General features: G+C 41.7%; 1 pseudogene; it reads right to left on the reverse strand.

The window, feature by feature from the left end:
• Positions 1-9,081: 9,081 nt before the first annotated feature.
• On the reverse strand, positions 9,082-9,199 carry LOC124726754 (annotated as a pseudogene).
• Between the last annotated feature and the right edge of the window lie 377 nt (positions 9,200-9,576).

A 9,576-nucleotide genomic window follows, 5' to 3' on the forward strand; every position in this document is an offset into this window, starting at 1 on the left:
GCTCGTCTGGTCGGCTGGTCGTTAGCCGCGCGACCACTTGCTGGACAATGCCGCGGCCATCCGTCTCCCCAGAGCCACCAGGAATGCAGACAGCCGACTGCTGCCCAGCAGAGGCACAACTCCCTCCTTCCCTCTCTCTGACGCGCAGACTACCAGCAAACAGAACAAGCGTTTGCTGCAGTTCAGGCCACTCTGCCCTTTTCACCCAGTATTAACAAATATTTGCTGTTCTGCCCTGCACAGGTCGTATTCGATGAATTCTGCATGAAGGGTTTTAAAATGTACATTTTGTTCAAGTACAATACAATGAAATAAGTTAACATTAGGCAGTATTGTTATATTATCACATACTGTCATTGTTGCAAAACTATGGGAGTTACAAAATGTTTGTAACATACAACTGCAACCAGGTACAGCTTAGTTGATCATATTCCACCATTACTGACTTGAAATTTGCGCATTCACCAAAACGTGCGTGCTTATCATAAGTGGGGGGGGGGGGGGGGGGGGCAAACGGTGGCAAAGGACCTGAGAGACCGTCCAGTCTGCTGACACCAGGATAGGATATATCCCCGATTAACGTTTACTGATGTCTGGCGAAGGATCATAATTTGAAGGCTGAAGATTTAAGTCAAGCTCTGCCAACAAATTCTGTTTCCTCGTCCAGGAAGTCAAGAGTCGCATGTCCACTGGGCAATGCAAGGCGTACAGTGGATCTGTGTTGGGCAACTAACGGAAGAAGGTGAAAGGCGAGTACCGTACCTCGCGCCTTTTAATATCAGGAGTAAATCGGCATTCAGGAACCAACAGTCTCAGGATCATCAACATACCAGAGATCGAGGAGGGGGAGGGCTCAGGAGGCAGGGGTAGACCGAGCCCCATAGTATTCTCAGTTTAACGGAAAAACCACGAGTAAAAATTACCCATTTTTCCAGAATGGTGGGTGGTGCACCGAGCCTGCGCCCCACTGTAAAAAATGGAGGCAGAAGTTCCCTTTTAAATAGCCTCTGATACGACATGGACAATGGATATCGGCACATGGAACATGCGAGGGATTGCTACTAAAACTGAGGATGTATTTCGTGAAATAATGTAATGTAATGTGGACTTAGCAGCCAAATGAAACGAAGAGAAAGGGCGAAGGTGTGGAAAAGCAGAATGGTTATATCAATATCTACAATGTGTTGCCTAAAGAGGTGAGAGCCAGAAGTGAGAACTCCATAGCTATTAGGAAAAAAACAAGAGAGATTTAAAATCCTGATATCAGATTAGCGAAAGGATCCTGCAGGTACAAATTGAATTTTTAAATCACTCAGTCAAGATCATAGCAGAGCATGCGCCAAATGACAATGGCAAGCAGGAGGAAAATGGAAAATTTTATGCAGAACTGACGGGATCAGAGCGGAGATAACTGATCAAAAAGACTTAATTGCATGTACCAGATGAAAAACCCGTGACACTGTAGCCACCACAATTAGCAGTGCGGCGCAGTGCAGGGCAGTGCAGTTCGTTTAGCGAAAGCATCACCCGTGTGTCACACCGCAAGTATTTTATTTGCGCGGATAAATTAGTGTGCCCTTTGTTGTGTCCGTTACTATGTGCCGTTTATTCTCAGTATATAGTTTTTACATATTCTTGTTTTCTCCGTGTTAGTTCTTAAGTACCTTTTTTATACTTAGTTCTTGAGGACCAGTCGCCAAGTCACTTATTCATTTTCGTGCAAGTCTTGCCTTGACGTACGCTGCGTCTGAAAGACCTCTTGTATTAATTGTCGAACGAACTAATAAAGATCTTGTCATCGCAGCATTGCAGATATCGTTATGCGTTTTTTATCGCAAAGTAGCGGGCTAACCAGTCGGACGGGCCAGTACCTAGCCCCACGGCCAAAACACCATTGGTGGTCAGTAGGCCAAAAATGTGATCAATAACAATGGGGATAAGTGTTGAGATGATGTAAATGACTATTACTATACATTCAGCCCAGTCATCCACGACAGGAGGAAAATTATTTCGTAATATGGTTCAATAAAATGGGTGGCAAATCTCACGCTGGTTTTACTACTTGAACGCTTGCTTGACAGGGCAGCACTAGAACACAAATACAGTAACACAATAAGAGGTAACCAATAACATTTATCAATAGTTTCATGTCTAATACCTGATACCGTACACATAATGAAATGAAGTCTAAATAACTTTGCTGTCTCTTCGCAGTCTATAATATAGCTACTATGGATGAAAATAATTATGTAGACCTTTGATTCACTGCTCTAGTTCTCCGAAAATAGCTACTGTTAACTCGGATTGTAGCATTCTGAACTGAACTCTTGGAACTGTGCTCCATAGCGTATTGTCAGGGAATGTCGGCACATGTCGGAATTAGGCGAACTGCAGGAACTGCTGGCAATCCAGGATTTGTGCTTGGGATAGTGTCTGAGGCGAGTTGTATTTTCTGCCTGTCAGCGGAAGGATCTTAGTCTTTGTGAGTACTGGTTGTGTGTGTGTTGTCCTCCTCATCGTCATCATTCGTGACAGTGGCTGGGTTGGACTGCGTAAAAATTGGGACTTTGATGGGCGCTGATGACCGCGCAATTGAGCGCCTCACAAACCAGTCAACATCATCTGTCAGTACTAGGTGGAACCAAAGTAGTCCCTGGTTGACAGCGCTCTCTCTGGTGGTAGGCAGCACTATCAGTGAACGAATATGACACTCTGGTGTACGTGAGCGCCATCTGAAGGCCGCTATTCGCAACTCAGAAGGCACCAAGGCACCTCCCGTGCCTGTATGGCGGCAGCCTCTCATAGTGTTGTTGTGTGCCTCTTGAGTGACGTAAGTAACAGGCTGACAGACTTAAGTTAGCAAAATGTTTTGAAAATGATGAATGAGATTTATAGGCATAAGTCAGTACATCAGTATTCGAGGTGACAAACGACTCATAAGTTCAATAGTTTACCATGTTATAAGACGGCAAAAAAGAAGGCTGTTTAGATAGGACATGAGAGTCTTCTGGGGTCCTGAATGTATATCTGACCATTAATTGCCAGTATCATGAATCTCCCTTTAGATGGAAAAAAAGTAGTAGGCGAAGAGCTGGCAAGTGGAGGTCTTCAGAGATCTGGGATAATCTGTTGAGCTGCCAGGAGGATTATACATGCTTCCTCTAACACCTTAGATCGACAATCAAGGCGACAAGCGCAATACTGAAGAGAATATGTACTAATCAATTAAAGCAACCATACATGAGAAAGGCCTGGAAGCTTTGTGGCAGAAAATAAAATTTGGAAAAGAGAGGAATGACGAATTAGAAAAATCAGTGAAAATGAAAAAGGCGGCCTGTGATAGATAACTACGCTCTCGGCTTCATTAAGACACTGCAGGGATTTGCTCTAAATGGAAAGAAGCACTAAAGGTCATTACTAAAACTAAAAATGATCTGTGGCAAGAGGTTGGAGAGGGTGTAGAAAAAAAATCTTTGGTTGTACTGGACCTAGCAGAAGAGACTTGAGAGTTGAAAACAAAGATAGTACTTTAATTATTCAAGAAGAATATAATAATTCCAATCCCAAAGAAAGCAGGTCTTGACAGATATGAAAATTACCGAACTATCAGTTTAATAAGTCACAGCTGCAAAATACTAACACGAATTCTTTACAGACGAATGGAAAAACTGACCTCGGGGAAGATCGGTTTGGATTCCGTAGAAATGTTGGAACACGTGAGGCAATACTGACCCTACGACTCATCTTAGAAGAAAGATTAAGGAAAGGCAAACCCACGTTTCTAGCATTTGTAGATTTAGAGAAAGCTTTTGACAATGTTGACTGGAATACTCTCTTTCAAATTCTGAAGGTGGCAGGGGGAAAATACAGGGAGCGAAATGCTATTTACAATTTGTACAGAAATCAGATGGCAGTTATAAGAGTCGAGGGGTATGAAAGGGAAGCAGTGGTTGGGAAGGGAGTGAGACAGAGTTGTAGCCTATCCCCAATGTTATTCAATCTGTATGTTGAGCAAGCAATAAAGGAAACAAAAGAAAAGTTCGGAGTAGGTATTAAAATCCATTGAGAAGAAATAAAATCTTTGAGATTCGCCGATGACATTGTAATTCTGTCAGAGACAGCAAAGGACTTGGAAGAGCAGTTGAACGGAATGGACAGTGTCTTGAAAGGAGGATATAAGATGAACATAAACAAAAGCAAAACGAGGATAATGGAATGTAGTCGGATTAAGTCGGGCGATGCTGAGGGAATTAGATTAGGAAATGAGACACTTAAAGTATTAGATGAGTTTTGCTTTTTGGGGAGCAAAATAACTGATGATTGTCGAAGTAGAGAGGATATAAAATGTAGACTGGCAACGGCAAGGAAACCATTTCTGAAGAAGAAAAATTTGTTAACATCGAGTATAGATTTAAATGTCAGGAAGTCGTTTCTGAAAGTATTTGTATGTAGTGTGGCCATGTATGGAAGTGAAACATGGACGATAAACAGTGTAGACAAGAGGAGAATAGAAGCTTTCGAAATGTGGTGCTACAGAAGAATGCTGAAGATTAGATGGGTAGATCACATAACTAATAAGGAGGTATTGAATAGAATTGGGGAGAAGAGGAGCTTGTGGCACAACTTGACTAGAAGAAGGGATGGGTTGGTAGGACATGTTCTGAGACATCGAGGGATCAACAATTTAGTATTGGAGGGCAGTGTGGAGGGTAAAAATCGTAGAGGGAGACCAAGAGATGAATACACTAAGCAGATTCAGAAAGATGTAGACTGCAGTAGGTACTGGGAGATGAAGAAGCTTGCACAGGACAGAGTAGCATGGAGAGCGGCATCAAACCAGTGTCAGGACTGAAGACCACAACAACAACTTTGATTATACTAGTAAGTATAGTGGAGTGGGTACAGAATTATCAAACGTTGCTCATAGAGAAGAGAAATAATTCATATAAGTAGTCTTATTTTTGATGGAAGAGAACGAACATTCATGTACACGACAGATTAGCTTCCAAGATAATGTGTGAAGCTTTAAAGCATATGAAAAAAAGGGAAATCACTAGGTCCAGGTGGATTCAATGTAGAGCTAACAAAGGCAACTCCTGTGGTTGTGTGTGATGTCTTGGCTCAGTTCTATAACGACTATTTAGAAAGAGATCGGGTTCCCACAGAATGGCAAAGAACTGTCACTACTTCAACCTAAAAGATTAGGAATAGGTAGGACTGTGGAAACTATCGGCACATAAGCATCATGCCATCATTAGCACGACTGTTCAGGAGAATCTTAAAAGAAAGAATAGACCTGAAAAATAAAATATTTGAAGATCAAAATACTTATAATCTGGGGTGCTTATGCATTGATGGAATTTTCACATTACATAATCTAACAGAGAAGAGAATGGTAAATGTTTAGAGACACATTTAATCTTCCTATATGTGCTGAAGGCCTATGATACCCATAAAAAACAATTTATGAACATGTAAATGTAACGTAGGCTCCGCGGCCGTTGCCACACACAATTGAATTCTTCTGCGTTTGAGGCCGCATTGTCAGCTATAAAATTTTATAGTTGACAATGCAACCTCAAACCCAGAAGAATTTTGTTGACAATTTATGAACATATACGAAGAACTGCGGTGTGTCAACTACCTACATCGAAGCAGTTAAACATTTCTTTATGGACTGTGCGACTGTTGTGAAAGTGCGAAATTCAGCATCATCGGAGTTTCCTATTAAAACAGGGCTATGCCAAGGGTGTGCTATAGCACCAATGCTATTTAAAACTATATGGAGGAATCACTTAAAATGTAGAGTAGCAAATGTTAATGCATGGGAGTCCCTGTTGAGGATGAAATCTTGTACACACTTCTCTTCGCTAATGTCCAGGTCATTGCAGCACAAGACCAGAATGATTCTGAGTACATGCCTCGGAAATTAAAACAGCAATATGATATATGGGACCTCACAGCTTGACAAAATTCGATTACCTGAAGGTAGGTCACAATACCATAGAGGATCTGGAGGCTGGAACCAGTAATACCAGGGGATGTAAGTCTCTCAGGAAGAGTAAATCACCATTTCTAATATTTCAATGTTTTTCACAGCTTAGCTAACACAGAGGTAGGTATATCGTTTGTGTTTAATAGAGCACCAGTAATGCTATTGATTTTGTTTTGTTTGACTCACCAGTCTTCAGAATGGTTTGATACGACCCACTACGAATTTCAGTCCTAAGCGAAATTTTTCATCCCTGAATAGCACTTGCACCTTACTTTCTCAATTGTTTGCTGGATGTATTCTAATCTCTGTTCTCCTCTACAGTTTTTATACTCTACAGCGTCCTCTAGTACCAGGGAAGCTATTCCCTGATGTCTTAACAGGTGTCCTATCATCCTTACCTTTCTTCGTGTCGCTATTTTCCATATAATTCTTTCCTCGTCCATTCTGCGACTTCTTCATCCCTTGCCTTATCAGTCCACCCAATATTCAACATTCTACTGAAGCATGCTTCGATTCTGTTCTATTCTGGTTTCCCCGAAGTCCGTCTCGTTATCATACAATGCTGCGCTCCAAACGTACATTCTCAAAAATTTCACCCTCAAATTAAGACCTATGGTTGGTACTAGCCGACTCCTCTTGACCAGCGAAGCCCTTTTTGCCAGTGCTAGTCTGCTTTTTATGTCCTCCTTCCTCTGGTCCGTCAACGGTTATTTTTCTGCCTAGGTAACAGAATTCCTTAACTTCGTCTACTTCCTGATCACCAGTTCTGATGTTAAGTTCCTTGCTGTTCTCATTTCTGCTACTTCCCATTACTTTCGTCTTTCTTCGGTTTGCTCTCGCTCCATATTCTCTACTCATTAGACTTTTCATTCTGTTCAGCAGATTCTGCAATCCTTATTCACTTTAATATGAGGATAGCAATGTCATCAGCGAATCTTATCATTCATAGTCTTTCACATTGAATTTTAATTCAGCTCTTGAACCTTTCTTTTTTTACGTCATTGCTTCTTCGATTGTACAGTATAGGCAAAAGACTACATCAGTATCTTATATCGTTTTTGATCAGAAGACTTCCTTTCTGGTCTTCCACTCTTATTGTTCCCTCTCGGTTCGTGTACATATTGTATATTACCCGTCTTTTCCTAAAGCTTACCCCCGTTTTCCTCAGAATTTCGAACATTTGGCACCATTTTACGTTACTTAACGCTTTTCCCTGGTGGACATATCTCGTGAATGTGTCTTTTTCTTCTGTTTTACTTGTATTATCAACTGCAACGTTAGAAATCCCTCACTGGTGCGTTCACCCTTCCTAAAGTCAAACTGATCGTCATCCAACAGATCCTCAATTTTCTTTCCCATTTTCTGTATATTACTTTTTTCAGCAAATTGGATGAATCTGATGTTAAGATGACTGTGTGATAATTCTCACTCTTGCTATCTTCGTTATTGTGAGGACGATGTTCTACTGAAAACTTCATGACATATCGCCAGTCTCGCACATTCTACACACCAATGGTTTTGTTGCAACTTCCTCAGTAATTTTAGAAATTCCGATGAAATATTTCTATCTATTGTGCCCTACTTGTTTAAAGCTTTCCAAAGATCTTTTAAATTCTGATTCTAATAATGGATTCCCCATCTCTTACCTTTCTTCTCCTGTTTCTTCGTCTATCACGTCAACAGACAAGTCCTTCCCCTTATGGAGCCTTCACAGCACTCTTTCCACCTATCTGATCTCTCTTCTACATTTAACAGTGGTATTCCTATTGCACTCTAAATGTTATCGCCTTTAGGATACCCTGACTCTGTCCTTATGAGAATCACTTCATTTTTTATATATTTACTTTATTAATGCCACCAGTTCGCTTTAGCTCCTCTGCACATCCTATGTATTTGATTAATAATTGACTTCTATTTTTGTATTTCTGAATTTCCCTGAAAATTTTTGTACTTTTCTCTTTCGTACATCAGCTTAAGCATATAGTGTCTGCTCAGTTACCCTCCTTGTTCTTAGAATTTTTCTTCTTGGGAGATGTCCATTCCTCTTCAACTGAACTGCCTACTGACCTATTCATTATCGCAGTATCTATAGCATCAGAGAACTCCAGGTGTACCTCTTCACTTTATAGTATTTCCATGCCCCACTTCCTTATTCAATGATCCTTCTTGGCTAGTGTCTTAAACTTCGTCCTAATCTCCATCAGTACCAAATTGTGATCTGAGTCGACATCTGCTTCTGCGTACGCCTTAAAATCAATGATTTCGGAATCTCTGTCTGACCATGATGTAACCTGATATCTTCCCATATCTCCCGGCCTTTTCCTAGTACAGTGCTTCTTCTTGCAATTCTTGAGCAGAGTATTTGCTATTACTAGATGAAATTTAGTGCAGAACCGTGTTGGGTTTTCTCCTCTCTCATTCCTGCTACCAAGCCCATTTCCTCACTCTTTCCCATAAAATTGGATTCCAGTCCCCCATGACTGTTAGATTTTCATCTCCCTTTACGAACCGAATTACACGTTCAGTATCCTCATTTTCTTGATATCATCTTCTTTGGTTACATTGGCATGTATACCTGAGCTATTGTTGTTCGTGTCGATTTCCTCACGATTCTGATGAGAGCAGTTCCGTAACTGAAATGTTCACAGTAACTCACTCTCTTCCCTACCTTCTTATTCTTAACGAATCCCACTCGCGTTATACCATTTTCTGTTGCTGTTGGTGTTACCCTTTTCTTATCTACTAGAAATACTTGTCTTCTTTCCGTTTCATTTCACTTACGCCCACTATATATAGATCGAGCCTTAGCATTTCCCTTTTCAGCTTTCTAGTGCTCCTAACACTTTCAAATTTCGGATATTCCACGTACCGATTCGTATAAAAAAGCACTCCGTCTTCAGGCCACGAGTGGCCTACCGGGACCATCCGACCGCCGTGTCGTCCTCAGTGGAGGATGTGGATAGTAGGGGCGTGGGGTCAGCACACCGCTCTCCCGGCCGTTATGATGGTATTCTTGACCGAAGCCGCTACTATTCGGTCGAGTAGCTCCTCAATTGGCATCACGAGGCTCAGTGCACCCCGAAAAATGGCAACAGTGCATGGCGGCCTGGATGGTCACCCATCCAAGTGCCGACCACGTCCGACAGCGCTTAACTTCGGTGATCTCACGGGAACCGGTGTATCCACTGCGGCAAGGCCGTTGCCGCCGATTCGTAGAACGACTACCCTTTTCGTTGTTTATTCAATCTATTGGTCGTGTCACCCTCCCTTGGCAGCCCCTTTCAGAGATTCGAATGGGGAATTTTGTGTTAGCAGAAGAGCCAACACCGTGTTACGAGTGGAGGCCGAAGTTCACGCGTTTTAGCTCACGCAGGCTGGCGTGAGGAGGGAAGAACTATACTCACGTGAGGTCTGGAACATGACAAGGAATGAGAATTCAGAAAGCTGACGTAATTAGTTTGATACTTAACTTTAATCCATTAATGATGAACGTCGCTCTTGACGGTACATGATTCACAATATTATCTGTTCAGAATACATTCTTGAAGATAGTAATTATAGTAACTGAATATGGCGCCTTG

Source organism: Schistocerca piceifrons, chromosome 1 (assembly GCF_021461385.2).
Source record: "Schistocerca piceifrons isolate TAMUIC-IGC-003096 chromosome 1, iqSchPice1.1, whole genome shotgun sequence".
Lineage (NCBI taxonomy): Eukaryota > Metazoa > Arthropoda > Insecta > Orthoptera > Acrididae > Schistocerca > Schistocerca piceifrons.